Source organism: Sus scrofa, chromosome 14 (genome assembly GCF_000003025.6).
Source record: "Sus scrofa isolate TJ Tabasco breed Duroc chromosome 14, Sscrofa11.1, whole genome shotgun sequence".
Taxonomy (NCBI): Eukaryota; Metazoa; Chordata; class Mammalia; order Artiodactyla; family Suidae; genus Sus; species Sus scrofa.
Genome location: NC_010456.5, coordinates 44152310 through 44172098, shown reverse-complemented (window position 1 = coordinate 44172098; position 19789 = coordinate 44152310). Strand labels below are relative to the sequence as shown.

At 49.3% G+C, this 19789-nt stretch overlaps 1 long non-coding RNA gene across 2 annotated transcripts; it reads right to left on the bottom strand.

Moving 5' to 3' along the window:
* On the bottom strand, positions 6591-18040 carry LOC106505959. Of its 2 annotated transcripts, XR_001300894.2 has the most exons (4): positions 17932-18040; positions 8679-8984; positions 7486-7610; positions 6591-6621 (listed from the first exon to the last, which is right to left on the bottom strand). It is a non-coding gene; the product is annotated as an uncharacterized LOC106505959 (long non-coding RNA). The 2 variants fall into 2 exon arrangements; XR_002338330.1 differs by lacking the exon at positions 6591-6621 and having other exon boundaries at positions 7067-7610.

Sequence of the window (19789 nt, the reverse complement as noted above, 5' to 3'; positions counted from 1 at the left end):
TAGGTTAGTGTCCTGGGAAACTGGATTCCCAGGGCTGTGCCGCCCAAAAACCAGGCCTACAAATTATGCTCATAAAACCCTCACCCAGATTCCCCCACTCATAGGCCACCAGGAGGAAAGACCCGTCTAATCTAGGAACATTACATCAGCAAGGATTTATTACTTGCTTGCTTTGTTCTTGGTCAAGACTTTCTACCTTTTTTGGCTGTCAGCCATTCATTGCAAAACCTCCACAACAAAGAAGTGCAATCAGAAAAGTCGAACTACAATTAGGGGGCAGGGAAAGGGAAAGTTAGCCAAAGACTTTCTAAGCCTGGAGAATCAGCACGACCTTCTGACCTGGTGAGGATATTCTGGTTAGTTTCCCGTAAGGAAATCTCAAGTCCACACCCTTGGGGCAGAAGTGAGAGTGGTTAGCTGGCACCAGCATCTTCACATAAGACTTTGGAAATCAATTTTGCTTAGTTTTGTCAAAACAAATTTTTAAAATTATACTGGGCCCTGGGAGGAGACTGCCTGAGTGGTAAGTGTGCAGAGGTCAAAAAGAGCCTGTTATGTGTCTTTGTCAGTTGGCTGTGCTTGGCAGACTCCTCATTTAAAATTGTTCAGGTGGAAGAAAAGAAGTTCATTGGCTTAGGTAAATGATAAGGCCAAAGGCAGATTGCCTTCAAGTATAGCTGTATCCAGGTGCTCCACTGTATCGGGGCACTATTTCATTTCCTCTCTTTCTCTCAGATGGGCTTTCTTCTATGGCAGCTTTATTCTCAGGGATGCTCTCTCCAGTTACATCTCCAGGCATACACCTGCTAATTTAGCAGTCTGAGCTATAAGGGCACTATTTCTCTAATAATTCTTACAAATCTTGGCTTCAATTACTATTTGTCCTCCTGGAGTCTCATGCCCATCCATGAACATCTGTACCCTCTTATTGATCAGACCTCAGCCAATGGTCTTGTATGTGGGGTTAGCCCCATCCTGGTCATAAGGACAGATCCCAAAAGACTGGAAAAATACATTCTCAGCAGGCAGGATTTGTGTCCTAGGGAAAAAAGTGGAGGCAAGCACTGCCAGTAATGTAGCATTTACTCTGCTCTAATATGGTATTAAAGCCTTTTTTATGTGTATTTAGCTGCCCTCCTTTTTCACAGATAAGAAAATGTGACTCAGAGACTTTAAGTGACTTGCCTAAGGTCCCAAAGCTGACAGGTGGAGAAACCAAACTGAGGTCCATCGTCCTATAAACCACCCCCCTTCTTTTCGATGGCTCTCTGATACCTGGGGGAACTTAGTGATCAGCAGAGTGAGCTCAAAAAAATAAAATATGAAAGCTCTTTGTTAAGGTTGGGAATAGATTTTTTGTTTGTTTGTTTTGTTTTGTTTTTTAGGGCTGCACCCATGGTGTGTGGAAGTTCCCAGGCTAGGGGTTGAATTGGAACTACAGCTGCGGCTTTCACCACAGCCACATCAACACAGGATCTGAGCCATGTCTGAGATCTATACAGCACATGGCAACACTGGATCTCCAACCCACTGAGCGAGGCCAAGGATTGAACCTGCATCCTCATGGATATTAGTCAGGTTCATTTCTACTGAGCCACAACGGGAACTCCCAGAAAAAAAATTTTTAAACAGTGAGACCCCTGAGCCCGTGAGCTTCCTACATTCAAGGAGGCACAAACAACAGAGAATGGTCAGGGGTAGACATTAGAGGGTATTTAATCCATTCTTGGCATTCAAGGAGGATTTCCTGGAAAAGGTGATGTTTGAACTGTGGCAATAAAAACCAGGCCAAGATAAGGTTGAGTGGGGGGTATGTGGGTACCATTTACTGGAGCTCTTGATGAACAGAGGCGGAAACGTACCTCCCATGAAATTAAGCAAAAAAGTGAGTTTATTGGCTCATGTATAAAGTAGTGATGGCTTCAGGCAGGGCTGGATCCAGGAGCCCAACTCATATCAGAGACTCGTGTCCCCATCTCTCAGCTTCAGTCTCAGGAAGGCTCTGAAGTGGTGACTAGAGATGGCCCTGTATTGCTACTTGTTTAGCCTCCCCAGAGGATCTTGCAAAAGTCTCTAGCCAACTTCCGTTGACCTAGATTAAATCACTCTGGTCTGGGAGCAGGATGCTGTCGCTGTCCAGGGCTGTGTGGCGCCCTTGGGAGTGAAAGTAGTTCTGTTTGGCCAGAGTGCAGGGGCAGGTACGAAGCCCTCATAAGCCACATGAAGAATTACCTCCTGAAGGCAGTGGGGAGCCTTGGCAGTGCCATACAAGCAGAAAGTGACATGTCCACTGTTCAAAGAGAGGTGGGGACGGAGCAGTGGATTGGGTGAGAGGTGATGGTGGTTTGGGATGATGGACAGGCTGGGTGGTGAGCTGAATCAGGCTTGTGGTGGTGAAGGGGCTGACAGGGATCTGGGTTCTCTGTGCTTGTTTGACAGAGAAGCCTGGAAGAGAACCAAGCTCAAGAGGTAACACAGTGAGTTCAGGTTGCCTGGGTTACTTCATGATTGCTGCGTGGAGAGGGGCCTAGAGTGAAAATTCTGTAAATACTTGATTGCCAGTGGGAGGTACTGGGGAGAAAAGACAAATGGTGCAGGGTCGGGGGTCTGGGATGCTGTGTTGCCAGGGCAGGTTACATTGTGAAATGGGAGATGGGGAAGGGTGTGAGCAAGGACAGGGAGGCCAAGGAGATGTGCGGGGAAAGGGCATCAAGCAGTGGGGACAGCTGGGGCAGAGGGCCTGGGGTCGGAGCGTGCCGTGTGTGTGTGTGTGTGTGTGTGTGTGTGTGTGTACACGCGCACGCAGCAAGGGGGCTGTGTGGCTGGAGGAGAGCCATGTATGTCAGGTAGAAGATGAGGTTAGAACGGCAGCGGGCAGGTTTGATTGAACCTGTAGGGCCTGCGGGCTTATGGGGGTGGGCTTTTCCTGAGTAAAATGGGAGCCGTGGAAGGATTCAGAGCAGAGGAGGACTGAGACCTGATTTCCATCTTCATGTAGTCGCTCTGGGTGCTCACTAAAGATGAGGAGACAAGGGCAGAATCAGCGAGGCCTGTTAGGAGTTAGGCAGCCAGAGACCTGGGTGCCTTGGAGGGGGGCGGTGAGACATGGACACACAAAATGCAGATGCTCAGCAACGAGTGATGTGAAGTGAGTGGGTCCCGGCTCTCAGTTGGTGATTTGTCTTAAAGTTGTGTTAAAATGCACATAAAATATACTGTCCTGAAGATAATATAAGAAAGGGGATGTATGTAGATGTATGACTGGGTCACTTTGCTGTACAGCAGAAATTGGCACAACACTGTAAATCAACTAGACTTTAATAAGAAAATAAATAAATAAAATTTACCATCTTAACCACCTGGAAGTGTACAGCTCAGTGGTATTAAATATATCCTCATAGCTGTGCAACCATCACCTCCATCCATCATCCCAGTAACACTTCATCTTGTGAAACTGAAGCTCTATACCCATTAAACACTAACCCCCTACCCTCTGTCCCTGAGCTCCTAGCAACCACAATCACAATTTGTCTTTACAAGTTCCCATCGTGGCTCAGCAGAAAGAAATCTGACTAATATACACCCGAAGACCTGGGTTCAATCCCTGGCCTCACTCGGTGGGTTAAGGACCCGGTGTTGCCGAGAGCTGTGGTGTAGGTCACAGACATGGCTCGGATCTGGCATTGCTGTGGCTGTGGAGTAGGTTGGCAGCTGTAGTTCTGATTCAACCTCTAGCCTGGTAACCTCCATATGCCGCAGGTGCGGCCCTAAAAAGACCAAAAAAAAAAAAAAAATTGTCTTTATAATTTTGACCGCTCTGAGTACCTCATATAAGTACAAGTCGGCATTGGTCTTTTTGTGTCTGAGCATCATGTCCCTGTTGTAGCGTATATCCGGATTTCTTTCCTTTTTAACACTGAATAACATTCCATTGTGTGGATGTACCACATTTTGTTCATCTATCCATCACTGGACACTGGGTCGCTTCCGCATTTTAGGCATTGTGAGTGATGCTGCTGTGAACATGGGTGTAGAAATACCTCTTTGAGACCCTGCTTTTCCACTCTTTGGGATAGATACTCAGAAGTAGAATTGCTGGATCATATGGTATCTCTATTTTTAATTTTTTTGCAGAACCTCCGTACTGGTTTTCACAGTGGCTCTGCCATTTTACGTTCCCATTAACAGCGCACAAGTGTTCCACTTTTTCTATATCCTGGTCAACACTTGTTATTTTCTAGTTTTTGTTTGTTTGTTTGCTTTTTATGGCCATACCCGTGGCCTATGGAAGTTCCGGGCCATAGATTGAGTTTGGGCCACAGCTGTGGCAATGCTGAATTCTTAACCCACTGCACCAGGCGGGAATAGAACCCACACCTCTGCAGTGACTTGAGCTGCTGCAGTCAGATTCTTAACCCATTGCACCACAGCAGGAACTCCTGTTTGTTTTTTTAATGGCATCTGATGGGTGTGAGATGGCATATCCTTGTAGTTTCGATTTGCATTTCCCTGATGATTAGGGATGTTGAGCTTGTTGGCCATCTGTATGTCTTCTTTGGAGAAATATCCTTTCAAGTCCTTTGCCCATTTTTTTTTTTTTTTTAGTCTTTTGTTGTTTTTAGGGCCGCACCCACAACATATGGAGGTTCCCAGGCTAGGGGTCTAATCAGAGCTGTAGCTGCTGGCCTACACCACAGCTCATAGCAACGCCAGATCCTTAACGCACTGAGCGAGGCCAGGGATCGAACCCATAACCTCATGGTTCCTAGTCGGATTCATTTCCGCTGTGCCATGACCAGAACTCCCCTTTGCCCATTGTTGAAGCAGGTTGTTTGGTTTTTGGTTGTGGAGTCTGAGGTGTTCTGTATAGATTCTGGATGTGAATCCCTTATCAGACCCATGATTTGCAAATACATCTTCCTGTTCTGTCAGTTGCCTTTTCACTCTGTGGATAGTGTCTTTGGAAGCACAGAAGGTTTTAATTTTCATGAAGCTCAGTTTGACTTTTTTTTTTTTTTTTTTTTAATTACCTGTGCCTTGGTGTCAAATCCCAGAAACCATTGCCTGGCTCTGTTGTGAAGGCGCGGTTGACAGGATTTGCTGCCTGCTTGGACTGGGGTGGGAGAGACAAGGAGTCAGGGGTTTTGGCTGCCTCGGAGGCTTTCAGCCTAAACATAATAAGCTGCCACCAACTGGAGCGCAGTGAATTAGGGAGAGAAACCAGGAGATTAACTTTGGAGGTGTTAAGTTTGAGGTCTAAGCTCAACGACAAGTGGAAGTGATGGAAAGACAGTTGATGCCGAGTCTGGTGTTGAGGAGAGAGATTTGGGTTGGAGGTGACAACCCAGGAGTCACCAGCCTACAGGGAGCAGAGGAAAGCCTGCTGGGAGGGAGGGGAGATGGTGGCAGACAAGTGGCAGAGTATGAAACTCCTGCTGCCTGTGCCAGAGTGGCTGGGTTTGGCCCAGTGTGAGGAAAAAGCCTGAAAACATGCTTGCACCGAGTGGGGGAGAAAGGAAAACAAGCAGACATCACCTCCTTGGCCTCTGATCAGAAGCACCTCCAGCCCGGTGGCTTGTTTATTGCGTGTGGGTTTGGGGGTAGGACTACCAGGCCCTGGGATGTGGGTGGCACAATTGGGGGCCAAGGCTCAATACACCTTTATGTTTCCGGCACCTGGCACCACGCCTGGCCCTGGGAGAGTGCCTGGTGGCCACTGTTCATCAAATGAATGAATGGAGTTCTGTGTGTTCCTCTGTGACAGACAGAAAAGGTGTGTGTCTGGGGGGGAAGGATGCCCAGCTATCTTTGGCCAAGTGTGATTCTTTTTATTTCTTTATTTTTAATGCACATTTTTTAAAAATTAAAGCCTAGTTGATTTACAATGTTTGTGCCAATTTTTGGTGTACAGCAAAGTGAGCCAGTCATTCACACACACACACACACACACACACACACACACACGCACATATATTCTGTGATTCTTATTGAAGTTGATCATATGTACAGAAAGGCGCACACATCATAAGTGGACTGCTCGATGAATTTTCAAAAGATAAACATGTCTATGTGACACTACCCAGACCAGGGAAAGCCATGTGCCCAGCACCCCCACTGCCATCCAAGACACCTGTGCCCACTCCAGGCACCCCCCCCGCCACAAAGGGTGACCACAGACAGTGACCGACATCCTAGAGTCTTCTACTAGAGATTCCTTTTGCCTGTCTTTGTACTTTATTTATATATAAATTAGAAAGTACTCTGCGCATGTTAAAGCATATGTTCTCTTTGTATTGGCCTAGGAGCCAGTATCTGAGCATATCTGTAGGATTCATCCATATTATGTGAAGTTCCAGCTTGTTCTCTCCCCTGGTTGTTCAGTATGATATATTTATTTGTATTTACTTATTTATTCATCCTCTCGTTAATGGGCAGTTGATGAGTTTCCAGTTAGGAGTGGTTGCAAATAGTGCTGCCAGGAACATGTTGACATATCCCCTTGGTGGATGATACATTTCTGATTTACAGTGGAACTGCCAGGTTACAGAGAAGGTGCGAGATCAGCTGTTGTCTCTTATGCCAGAGTTTTCCCAAAGTGATTGTGCCAGGTTACTCTCCCACCTGTGGAACATGAAAGTTCTGGTTGTATCACATTCCTTGTCAGCACTTGTAATATCCTTTTTTTTTTTTCCTCTTGAGCCATTCAGATATACAGTACTCCACACTGTGCTTTTATTTTGTATTATTTCTCCTGCTGGATAATGAGAGTGAGCACCCTTTTGTATGGTTAATGACTATTTAGATAACCTCTTGGATTAAGTGTCTCTTCATATTTGCCCTCTTTCCTGATGCATTGCCTGTCTTGTTCTTATTGATTTCCCAGGGCTCTTTATATATTCTGGATACAGATGTCTTATTTGCCGTATGTAGTGCAAACCTCCTCTTCCATGTGTAACTTCTTTGGATCAGTAAGAGTTTTGAGCCTCCAAATCATTGATTTGAACACAGGTCAAGCCCTCACCTGTCTGAGCCTCACTTTCCCTCTCTCAGTCCTGCAGAGTGTTTAGCCTAGTGCTTGGTGTGTAAATGGAGCTGTGCCTGTTAGTAGCACTTTTGCAGGGATGAAAGAGCCCTGAACTAAAACAGGCAAAACTGGTCCTGTGGGGCTTTTCAACCTAAGTCATTACTATTTCTCAGGTGAATTCTATAAATTTAGCACCTATATTTATATACTATATGTTTATATACTTACTATAGTGTGTATTTATATATTACTATTTATATACTTACTATAGTGTATAATACATACTACATTATATATTTACATACTATAATAAAATCTATAAATCAAGCACCTACTGTAATACCAATCTTCAGGTTAGGCATTGAAAATATAGCAGTGAACAAGACCCAGTTCCTACCCTTGGAGGAGGTTGCCCAGGAGATGAGAGCAGAGGGCTGTTAAGAGCCCAGGAGAACACTCACCAAGCTAGGGCATCACGGAAGCCTTCCTGGAGGAGGCAAGCTGTATGGTATACTTGAGTAAGCCTCAGGTGCACACTTGGGTGCCTTCTGTGTACCAGGCTCTGGTTCCCAGCAGGAAGTGGGGACTGTTGAGGAAGGGCATGGATCAATCGTGGAGACAGAGGCTGAGGGCGAGCTTAGAAACTTCACCTGTGTCTAGGACAGGACTGGAAAGGAGGCATGAGAGGGCTCCGGGGACCAGACAATTAAGGAGTTAACCTGTGTGTCTACTCGGGGAGCCATCAGCCCTTGAATGTGGCTAGCATAGAGGAAGAACTGAATTGTTTATATTAATTTAAATTTAGATGTCCGAACAAAATACTCCATTTTGTTCTTGGAAAACTTTTAAAGGCAGATAGAACTATTTGGGGATGTGACTGTAATTTTTCAGCTGTACATTTTATGAACTCTAACTACAGACCACGTATTTCCACCAAAAATTTTATCATCCAAATTGTGGTGCACTGATGGTAGCCCGATTTCACGGAATTAGTACTCAGGGAAAAAAAGAAAGTAAAATGTCTCACTAATCATTTTTATGGGAATTCCCGTGTGGCACAGTGGTAACAAATCCTCTAGTATCCATGAGGATGCAGGTTCAATCCCTGGCCTCAGTGGGTTACGGATCTGGCATAGTTGTGATGCACGTTGTAGACATGCCACAGATCCTGCATTGCTGTGGCTGTGGTTTAGGCCAGTAGCTGCAGCTCTGATTCGGCCACTAGCCTGGGAACTTCCACATGCTGTTCCTGGAGCGCTTAAAAAAAACAAATCAATCAATCAATATCATTTTTATGTTAGTTAATAATATTTAGGATGTATTGGGTGAAATAAAATCTATTATTAAGTTTAATGTCTGAGTTCCTATTGTAGCTCAGCTGGTTAATATCTGACATGGTGTCCTTGAGGATATGGATTCGATCCCTGGCCTTGCTTAGTGGGTTAAGGATCCGGCATTTCCATGGTTGCAGATGCAGTTCCGAGCCTGCGTTGCTGTGGCTGTGGTGTAGGCTGGCAGCTGTAGCTCCAGTTTGACCCCTAGTCTGGGAACTTCCATATGCCCTGGGTGGGGCCATAAAAAAGTTTAATGTCACCTTTTTCTTATTAACTTTTTAACGTGGCTCCTGAAAAGTTGAATTCCATGTGTGCCTCACCTTGAACTCCTCCTGGATGTTGTCCTCATAAGCCGTGGGGAGGAGCTGGAGTATCACTCTGAGGTCAAGGGCTCACAGAAGGGCTTAGACGGCGCGTGACGTGGTCAGGTTTCTGTGGTCGCTGCACCCTCTGGCCACAGGGATGAGAGAAGTTTCCAAAGGATGGGACAAGACTAGCCATAGAGAGAGGCAGAGCCTGGAAGGCCTGAGCTCTGGCCGCAGAGAGAAGCTCTGATGTCCCAGAGAGGTGGTGTCCACTGCCAATGCGCAGGCAGGTGGCAGGCTGGGCCCAGAGGGAGGAGGAGCCTGTGGGGGGAGGCAGGCACATCCTGGGACTGAGGGATCCTTCAAAGAGGCCCTGCCGCTGAGGGCCAGTAGGAGTGACCTGGGCATCACAGATCTGCCTGCTCCTGGTGGCCGCCGCTCTGGCACCTGCCAGCCCCACCCTGGCCCTCAAAGCCACTCTGACTGCTGCCTGTGCCCTGCTCAGGTTAGACACCCCACTTCTTGCTGCCTGGCCCTGCTCTCCACTGCTTGCCAGCCATGTGACCTTAAGTAAGTGGTTTTTCCTCCCTGGGGGCCACACCAGGTTTGCCTGACTTCTCACCCGTGTCAGACCTAGAGTACAGGAAAGCTCAGGGTTGCCCACAGGTGACAGGTCTTCCTAGGCTGGGTCTTTGCGGGCATGACAGCATGGAGCTTGGAGGAGGGAATGTTCAGTATGTTCTCTCGTTTGCAGGGCAGCTTCCTATCTCTGGTCTCTGCCTGTGGTCGCATTTCACTGCTTTGAAAGCTGAGGGTCAGAGAGGCAAAGCAGCTTGCCCAGGGGCACACAGCATTCCAGAGGCAGGATTCTGATGAGGAATCTGACCCTGCAAGGTAGGTCCAAGGCCATAGCTCAGTGTATGTTGAAGGGAGGGCACATACCTTTCTGAACCTCAGTTTCCTCCTCTGTCAAGTGGGGAGAATGAGCGCAGTTGATTGTCATGAGGCGGCAATAAGTTGAGCACTGCAGAGCAGCACCAGCCTAAGGCAGGGCTCCGGGTGGTGCTCCAGATGGTGGCTGCCATTGGTTGACCCATCTGCAAGGAGTCTTCACAGCAGCTCTCTGCAGTGGGTGGCCTAAGCCCATTTTTCAGGAGAGGAAACTGAGGCTAAGATGTACAGCTAGGGTTGCAGATAGGGCTTGTATCTGGAGTGGCTGTGGCTGTGGCATAGACCAGCAGCTGTAGCTCTGATTCTACCCCTAGCCTGGGAACTTCCATATGCTGCAGGTGTGGCCCTAAAAAGCAAAAAAACAAAACAAAACAAAAACACAAAAAAGATGTGCAGCTAGTGAGAGCAAAGTTTAGTCCTTACCAACTCCTGGGCTCCAGAGCCCTCTCCCCCCTTGTCCTTATCCTGGAGCCCTGGCGTTCCCTTCCGTGCATTAAAGGGCACCTTGGCCCTGTGCTCCAGCTGGTCCTTTGTCCTGGATGACTGGACATGAATGGGCACAGAGCAGTCTCTCTGGTGCTGTTCGCAGAAGCTCCCACCCCCCTTTCTTCAGAGCCTCTTTTCTCTTGCGGGACACCTCCCTTTGCTGGGTGAGCTGTAGCCCTTCTGCCCCCCCACCCCCCACCCCTCAACTCTGAACTGCTTTCTGAGAGCCAGGGGGCCTAGGCAGGAAGCCAGCATGGAACGTGCCCAGGATGTGGCCAAACCCTGAAAGCCAGACCCAGGAGAGGCTTTAGAAATCGTCAGCCCTGGGATCTGGTTGTCAAGCCTCAGGTTCCACATCTGGAAAATGGAAAGAATCATCAATTCAGCAAAAACTGTAACATACAGGGAATTGCAGACAGGTGCCAGGAAGGTCTGTTGGAGGGCACTTTTTTCGGTTTCTGCTGAAATATAGAGGATATGCAGCCCTTGAGCCAGCTGACTGCTTTGGGGTAGCTACTTAGAGTGGAGCTGTGCTTCTCAAGTTTGAATGGGAATGCATGGGGTCTGGTGAAAATACTGGCTCTGATTGTATACTTGTATGCCTCTGGGATGAGACTAGCAAGCTTCCAGGGGAGCCTGCTGAAGCATTAGCAAGGCCCTGGGGTGCCTCTCACTCGTGGACACAAGAAGGCATGTTCCTTGGTGATGGGGTGTGTTGCATCAAAGATGAAAACAGGGGAGTTCCCTTATGGAGCAGTAGGTTAAGGATGCAGTATTGTCACTGCTGTGGCTCGGGTTGCTGCTGTGGCGTGGGTTCAATCCCTGGCCCCAGAACTTTTGTATTCTGCAGGCGCAGCCGAAACAGACAAACAAAAACAAAGTTGAAAAGAGGCCAAATGTCTATCAGGAAGGTTTTGGCCAATGAATGGTCAGCCATCCCTGCCAGAGATGCTCTACAGCAATTACAAAGCAGGAGGGGGCAGTTCCCACCATGGCGCAGGGGGTTAAGAATCCAACTGTGGTGGCTCATGTTGCTGCGGAGGCACAGCAGGTTAAAGATCTGGCATTACTGTAGCTACAGTGTGGGTTGCAGTTACTGCCCAGATTCAGCCCCTGGTCCGGGAACTTCCATATGCTGCAGGTGCAGCCATTAAAAAAAAAAAAAAAAAAAAAAAGCAGGAGGGAGATCTACCCAGGTCCTGCACACCCATGTGTCTTGTCTCCCAAGAGGATGGCAACACTCTGAGTGCCTGGGCTTTGCTTGTGTCGATGTGGCCCCATGCTAGAACAAGGCCTGGCATACACTAGGTGCTCAGTCAGTGTTTACTGAGTGCTGGAACTGGTATATCGACATAGGAAACTCTCCCCAACCTGGTGTGGAGTGAAGCGAGCCGGTTTCAGGGTATGTGTGATCCAGAGCTGCTCAGCCTTGGCATTACTAGCATGTGGGGCTGGATGATTCTTTGTGGTGGGGGCTGGCCTGGGCATTGTAGCATCCTTGGCCTCTACCCACCAGATGACCCCTAGTTGTGACAGCGCAAACTGTCTCTAGACATTGCTAGTTGTCCCCACAGGGGCAAGGTCAGCCCCAGTTGAAATCCACTGGTATAATAGGATAATTTGTAGTTGAAAGGAGGGAAGGGTGAGTGGAAAGATGAAAGGATGCGTGTCTGGGAGGGCAGGAGAGAGGCCCTGTGAGATTTCCATTCAGGTGTAAGTTTGGCTGTAACCTCAGAGAAAACAGGTGTGGGGGCCCCTCCTGATTGATAGCAGTTACCTCTTAGAAAAGAGGAAGAGGACAGGATTGGAGATTTTGCTCTAAGGAGACTTAAGCCTTCTCTATTCCTTTTAAATATGGAGGTTGAGTTCCCATTGTGGCTCAGCAGGCTAAGAATCTGACTAGTATCCATGAGGATGGGGGTTCAATCCCTGCCCTTGCTCAATGGGTTAAAGATCTGGTGTGGTATAGGTTGCAGACACGGCTCGGATCCCATGTTGCCGTGGCTGTGGCATAGGCCAGCAGCTGTAGCCCGGGAACTTATGCCATATGCTGCAGGTGTAGCCATAAAAAAAAAAAAAAAAAAAAATTATTTATTTGTCTTCTTAGGGCCGCAGATGCAGCATATGAAAGTTCCCAGGCTAGGGGTCAAATCGGAGCTGTAGCTGCTGGCCTACACCACAGTCAAAGCAACTCAGTATCTGAGCCGTGTCTGCGTACACCACAGCTCACAGTAACACTGGATCCTTAACCCACTGAGCAAGGCCTGGATCACACCTGCATCTTCATTTATGGTAGTTGGGCTTGTTACCACTGAGCCACAATGGGAACTCCAAGAAAAAATAAAGAAGTAAAAAATAAATAGGAGTTCCCATAGTGGCGCAGCAGGAACGAATCCAACTAGGAGCCATGAGATTGTGGGTTTGATCCCTGGCCTCTCTCAGAGGGTTAAGGATCCGGCGCTGCCGTGAGCTGTGATAGAGATTGCAGACACAACTCGGATCCCATGTCACTGTGGCTCTGGCGTAGGCCAGCAGCTATAGCTCTGATTCAACTCCTAGCCTGGGAACCTCCATATGCACGGGTGTGGCCCTAAAAAGGAAAACATACATCGGAACAGCACAGGGACCCACTTCTAGAGTGTGGGATTTAGTGAATGAACATACCAGAAACACTCAGCCATGTCTCCTGACACACTGTGGGAGTGTGGTCAGAGGAAACCATTGTTGTTTTATGGTGTTGCAGCTCTCTGGCAGCCCCTCAGCATAGGAAGCAATTAAGATCTTCTTTGCATAGGGGCAGACTTGAGCTCAGAGATGAGAAGGGACTTTCCCAAGGTCACACAGCAAAGTAGGAGCTAGGCTTGACTGGAAACCAGTGTTCATGGAGCAGTAGGGGCCACTGCTCCTCTAGTACCCTGTGGCCCCTGCCAGGCATCTGGGTCGCCTAGCCATCACGTGTGAGGCTGTGTGGGCTGCTTCAAGTCCCCCTGCTTGTTGATCACTTGATGTTCACCAGCCCAGCTGGCACCCAGGAGATGGGCAAGGCCAGAGGTGGCAGGGCTATAGCCTGTGGGAGTTGCACTGTGGTTTTTGCCCAGCAGCACAGGGAGAACTGCCAAGGATGTGGGACCTGTAATGGGGGACCTTGGCAGAGACAGTCCCTGGCTGCCAGCCCTGTGCAGTTGCAGAGTCATGCTGCTCCTCTCCTGCTCAAACACCTGCCATGGCTCCCTAGTACCCAAGTCTAAGTTTCCTCCCTGTGCCTGTTGAGTGAGCATTCCATGCCCTACAAAACTCTTTATGATATTTCTAGATTCCAAATGCTGATCCTGGTAATAATAATAATGATGATAATAATAATAATAGGGCCTAAAGTACCTACTCTTTGGTAGGCGTAGTACAAAAGTGCTTTACATGCATTATCTTATTTGACCCTGACAAAACCCCTGTGTCATGCTGCAAGTCTGATTCTCATCGTGCAGAGGAGGAAACTGATGCCCACAGAAGTTAAGCACCGTGCTCAAGGTCATGTAGCTCATGGCCCTGCTGGGACCTGCAGCCTGATTCCAGAGCCAGACTCTTAACCAGGAGGCCGGCCTACCTCATCAGATTAGGAGAATGAACCAGCATGATGCCAGTAGAGAGGACCCCAGGTCTAGGTGTCTGGAGAGCCAGGCTCAGGCCTGGTTGCCCCAGGACCTTGCTCTGTGACCTTGGCCAGACTCTGCTCTTTCCCAGGCTTTCTCCAAGGCTGGCTCTATATCCCAAGGCTCCAGGTCTCAATGTTATGCAAAATACTTGGAAATTGCCTCAATTTCGTTTTTCCATTCTTTTATTTTGCATCACACCATTGATAAATATCCACTATGGAGTAGTTAGAAAATTCAGGGAGGGGAAAGGAGAAATAAATGAAGCAGTTTGGGGTATATCTTCCTGGAGTATTTTCCCTACGTAAATATTTACCAGAGTGGGATCAGATAACCTTTTTATCACTTATCATTCATCCCAGCTGTCCTATAGGGTAATGGATTTTTCTTTCTTACAGTTGTATCCAGGTCTGCTATGTAATATAATGGAATATTTAATTAAGATATCTAATTAGGGATGATGATAAATTAAGAACTGGTGTTTACTGAAATCCACCTGCTGCCAGGTCCTGCCCTAAGCTCTTGCCTCAGTGGCCATTACAGCAACCCACAGAGGCAAGGCAGTTCAGCCACAGTTTACGGATAAGGAAACCAAGGCCATTGAAGTCAACCAGGCCCGGGTCTCTAGGCCCATCCTTGGCAGAGCCAGACATGGCCCCAGCCCCTCCCAAACCCTCCACCCAGGACCTTCCACTGGGCCACCCTGCCGTGCACCTGGCCTCCTGTGTTCTCAGGGTGGCCTGGTAACTTTGAGGCGGGCAAGTGAGCTGGGTGCTGGCCAGGAGAGGGAGGAAGCCCGAATAGGAAGAGTCACAGTGGTCGTTGGTGGCTGGGCGTGCAGCTTTGGCCAAAGGAAGGGTGGGCGTCTGTGCTGGGAGCAGCCTCCTCCTGGGCAGGATAGGTACCTGGCCAAGGAGTTTGCCAGAGCAGAGCCCCTGGGGTGAAGGTCAGATTGACGCCCCTGGATGGTTCCACCTGAGAAGGCATGTGGGCAGCTGAGACCTCCCTCTCCCCCTGTGGGTTCTGGGCGATGGCTCTTGTTCCGTAAGGCTTTTCGGGGTACCAAGGGCCAGGCTGCCTGCTGTGGCTGCCCTGAGCCGTCAAGGCCTCTCAACAGCCTATGAAGTGGGTTCCTTCCTCAGGTGGGGACACCAAGGTGCAAGGTCACCTTCGCAGCTCACGGCACAGAGTATGGGGAGTGTTGGGGCACCTGAGCCACAGATTTGGAGGCTGAGCGTGAGTCAGGGGCTCCTCCGCACACTTGGGGTATATGATCTTATTCCTGTATAGCAGCCCCAGGCGGTTCTCATTTTCCCTATGAGGAAACTCATGCCCTCTAGACATTTGACAATATTAACCACGACCTCCCCTTTTCAAGGGAGCTCTTACAGAGTGCCAGTCAGGTGTTGGATCAAAGAAGGTACTAGCTGTTGAAGCTGGGTGTGGGGCCGGGGTGGGAGGCAGTGGTGGGGAGACTGTGACCTGGAGATGGTTGCATGGGCCTTTGGCAGCACAGCTGGGATCAGAACTGGCTTCCCCATGTCCTGAGCTGGCCAGCACTCCCCTCTGCCTTTCCAGGCCATCCGGCCTCATCCCTTCCCGTAAAGGCCTCAGACTTGGTCACTAAACTTTATGTGGAGGGGACGCCAGGGCTGGGCGTGCCCACTGCTTCTCAGGACGCCTAGCAGACTTAACTTCGTTGAGTCTCTGATTCCTCATCTGTAAAATGGGACATCCTGGAGTTCCCGTTGTGGCTCAGCAGTAACAAATCTGACTAGTATCCATGAGGATTCAGGTTTGATCCTGGGCTTCACTCAAGTGGGTTAAAGATCTGGTGTTGCCATGAGCTGTGGTGTAGGTTGCAGATGGGGCTCAGATCCCATGTTGCCGTGGCTGTGGTGTAGGCTGGCAGCTGCAGCTCTGATTTGACCCCTAGTCTAGGAACTTCCATATGTCCCTGGTGAGGCCCTTAAAAAAAAAAAAAAAAAAAGGGACATTCCTTGCCTGCCTTCTGGGACAGCTAGAGCATCAGATGACAGACACCATGCTCAGAACATCCTTGGTCTGGTGCCTGCTGAGAATATGTAATTTACTATGGCAAGTTCACCAAGGATGCTTATTGTCTCCTCCCGACAGCCCTGTGAGGAGGGCACCCTGTGTGTCCCATTTAACAGACGAGGAAACCAAGGCTTAGAGAGGATGAGTGTCTTGCCCAGAGCTGCACAGCCAGGGAGCAGCGGAAATGAACCTGTCTCCGTGGCCCTCTGACTCCTGCCACCACGCTTGCTTGCTGCCTGGGTAGGTGAGCCATGACTATCTGAGGAAAGAGAATGAAGGGGCTGCCAATTGAGCCCAGTGTGTGGGGAGGTGACACGTGGTGTATACAGCTAGAGCTCAATAAATGCTCACTCCAAAGCAGGAGTTGCAGTAGAATTTCTCAGCACAAGTGGAGGCAGAGGCACCACAGGGGGAGTGGGGCTTTGTTGGGACCCATTTCCACCACTCTGTGTGGATCTCCTCAGCTCCTGGGTATAGTGTGAACAGATCCGAGCTCTCAATTTGGGGTTTGGTCTGCAGGGATCCAGCCCAGGGCTGAGATGAGGTATGGGAGGCACTTGCCCAGGTACGGAAGTTAAGGGAGTGCCCCAGAGCTCAGCAATCAAGATGAATATTTACATTCAAATATTAAAAAATCAAAACCAGAGTTCCCGTCATGCCTCAGTGGTTAACAAATCTGACTAGGCACCATGAGGTTGCAGGTTCGATCTCTGGCCTTGCTCAGTGGCTGTGGTATAGATTGCAGACGTGGCTCGGATCCCAAGTTGCTGTGGCTGTGGCATAGGCCGGCCGGTGGCTACAGCTCCGATTAGACCCCTAGCCTGGGGAACCACAGGTGTGGCCCTAGAAATGGCAAAAGGACAAAATAAATAAATAAATAAAATAAAATAAAATCAAAACCAATGGATGAACCTTGAAAACATGCTGAATGCAGAAAGCTAAGGACCATGTTTTATGTTATTCCCTTTATATGAAATGTTCAGAAAAGGCAAATCCATAGAGACAGAAAGTAGATTAGTGGTTGCCAGGGGCTGGGGCGGGGAGGGGCTGGAGTGTAGTTAGGGGGCAGGGCTTCTCCTGGGGTCGCTGAAGACATCCTAAAATAGATTGTGGTGACCATGCACAGCCCTGTGAATATACTAAAAACTGCCGAATGGTACGCTTTAAATAGGTGAATTGCACCATACGTGAATTAGATCTCAGTAAAGCTAAGACCAAAAAAAAAAGAAAGAAATGGGAAAAAAAAAAAAATCCATGAGGAACAATATGTCAACATTTTCAATAAAGACCAGATCTGTATTACTGGTCTTTTTTCCTTTCTGCCTCAGGCTCTAATACAGCTTAGCACACAGTGCCATTATTTATCCTATTTAAAAATGTTCCACGTTTGTTTTTAAATGTTGCATTAAAACATCATTGTTCCTGATTACTGAGTTTGGGGGCACCCCCTTAAATTTTGCGGTCAAGGGCAGCTCGCTTGCGTTATCACCCCGGCCCTGCCAGGCAGGGTTCTTGCTCTCTGTAGGTGGCTGGGCCTTCCGCGGCCACTTTCTCTCTTCCTCTTTCCGTTTGACAGATGAGGCCAGCGAGGTCACCTCAAGAAAGGCTGTGAGTGGCTGCCTGGGCCCGAGGCTAGAGTGGGGTCTCTCTGTGTGTCGTCTCCTCTGGCCCAGAGTATCTGGCCTCTTTGCCACCTTCTCACCTCTGTCCTCCGTCTCCTGCCCTTTGAAGTGGCTCCCTGGGTTCTCCAGCAGCTCTCCCCTGGCCTCCCACCCTCATCTCCTAAGTCATCCAACACCAGAAAAAGCCCCCTCCCAGACCCTAACCCCACCAGCATTCACCACTTGCCACTGCCACCAGGATCACCAAGTGCTCATTACCTGGCATTCAACACCTGCCTCAGCCTGGGCCCTGCTGACCCCTTTTCCCACTCTCTTGCCGCACCCCCACCTGGAGCCTCACCTCCAGTCCTCTGCCCCTTCTCACGCTTAAATCTCAGTCTCACTGAAACCCTCACTGCAGCCTTGCTGTTAAGAGTTACTAGACCCACTTTGCAGATGAGGAAACTGGGGCCCAGGGAGAAGAGCGGACATGGCTAGGGGTCCGGAGCAGAGGCAGGTGCCTACCTGGGACTCTGTTCTCTGCTGGCGATGTAGAGGCAGATGCCTTGTTCTGCTTCACCTCATGTGGGCCATGTCAGAAGCCAAAGTCGCCCCCTCTGCTCTCTGATGTCCTCCAGCCACTTCTGACTCAAGTTAATCTCTAAGGTCACATGCTGGCATGTGCAAGGCCGGCGTGCGTGGATGTCACATGTCTTTCATAATAGTTCTCTTGTCCCTGACGTTGATTTTTTTAAACAAAAATCCAAACACCTAAACCATGCCCCAGAATATGCCTTCAAGCTTTCCTGGTAAGAACCCTTTCCAATGCTCATGTCGGATGGTGGAGGGAGGAAATGGGCAGAAAGCAGAGGGGATGAGAGCCCAGGGCCCCCCTGAGGCAGGGGTGTAGCTCCCAGGCCCCCCAAGCACAGTCTTTGGATGGTCCCCTCAGGGGCCCAGGAATTTGGATGGGAAAAAAATGACATCTTTGTTTACCCTAATTAACATCACCTCTAGGCATCAGTGTAGGTGCAGTCAAAGGAGGAGTGGCAGCTGGGCCTGGGTCACCAATAGAAACCCTCTAGGTTGTCATATAGTATTTCTGTTGCCGCAGACACCTCTGCCCATCACGACATGCAGAGCAGTCATTATGAGACTCCCCTCCACCTGGCTACTCATGGCTTTCATCTAGGAATGCAGAGGTGACTATATTACAGACTTTTTTTTTTTTTTTTCCCTTTTCTTTTCTTTTTTGACCACCCTGCGGCACATGGAATTCCCAGGGCAGGAATCAGATCCCAGCCACACCGTCGAGGCCCAGGCCCCAGCAGCGCAACGCTGGATCCTTGGCCCACTGTGCCGGGCTGGGGATCAAACCCGCATCCCAGCGTTCCCCAGACGCTGCTGATCCCATTGCACTACGGCGGGAGGTCTTGTATCATAGCTTCTTAATTGTTGTATTCTTAGCCAGGCTTGGCAGTAATTGACTTCCTTTGACTCCTCCTGGTTTGATCCCATTTGAAAACACTCTTCTGGGAAGGGGTCCAGATAGCGGATGGTGTCCATGCACCTGAAAGGTCAGAGACCTGACTGGGCCTGGGTTTGAGCCCTGCCTTTGTGAGCATGGCAGCTGCTTCTCTGGCCTGTACTTCTTCCTGGTGGCCTGATCAAAGACGTGCTTTCTCCCCTCAGCTTGTGGTGCGGGGTCAGTGACAGAGCTGGGCGCTGCTCAGTGCTGGGGTCCATCTAGCTGTCCATTGAGCGTGGCCCTGGCTGCTCCAGCACGAGCCTGCAGGTGCTTCATGGCCACGTACACATTCCCCCATCTTATCTTGGCGTCCGTCCCCCTCTGGGTGGCTTGTCTGTCTGTACTGCGTCTGTGGCTCCGACACTCCTTACCAGCAGGCCTGTGTCTCTCCTAAGAAACAACAGTGCCTCATTGCAGTTAATGTCACTAGGCTCACGCCCAGTGCCAGCCTCTTGACAGCTGGCCAGAAGACTGCTGTTTACACCCTTATTCTGGAGAGGAGGCGAGGAAGGCCCAGAGGGGAGACATTTCTCTCTCAGGGTCACACAGCTGGTGCGTGGCTGAGCCTAGATTGTATCAAGTTCTGTCCAATGCTTCGTCCCTGCACTGTGACCTTGCATTCCCCTTGCCTGGCCAGAAAATGGACCCCAAATGCTGAATTTAGTGTTCCCAGCAGTGTTTCATAGAGCATGGGGGAGGGGCAGCACTTGGTAAATGCAGATTCCTGGGCTCCATCTTGTAACTTCCGAATCAGAATATTTGGGGGGCAGGACCCAGGAATCTTGTCTTTTAACAACTTCAGCTGATTCTGATGCAGGCAGAAGTTTCAAACCACCTTCAAGGAAAGAAATAACA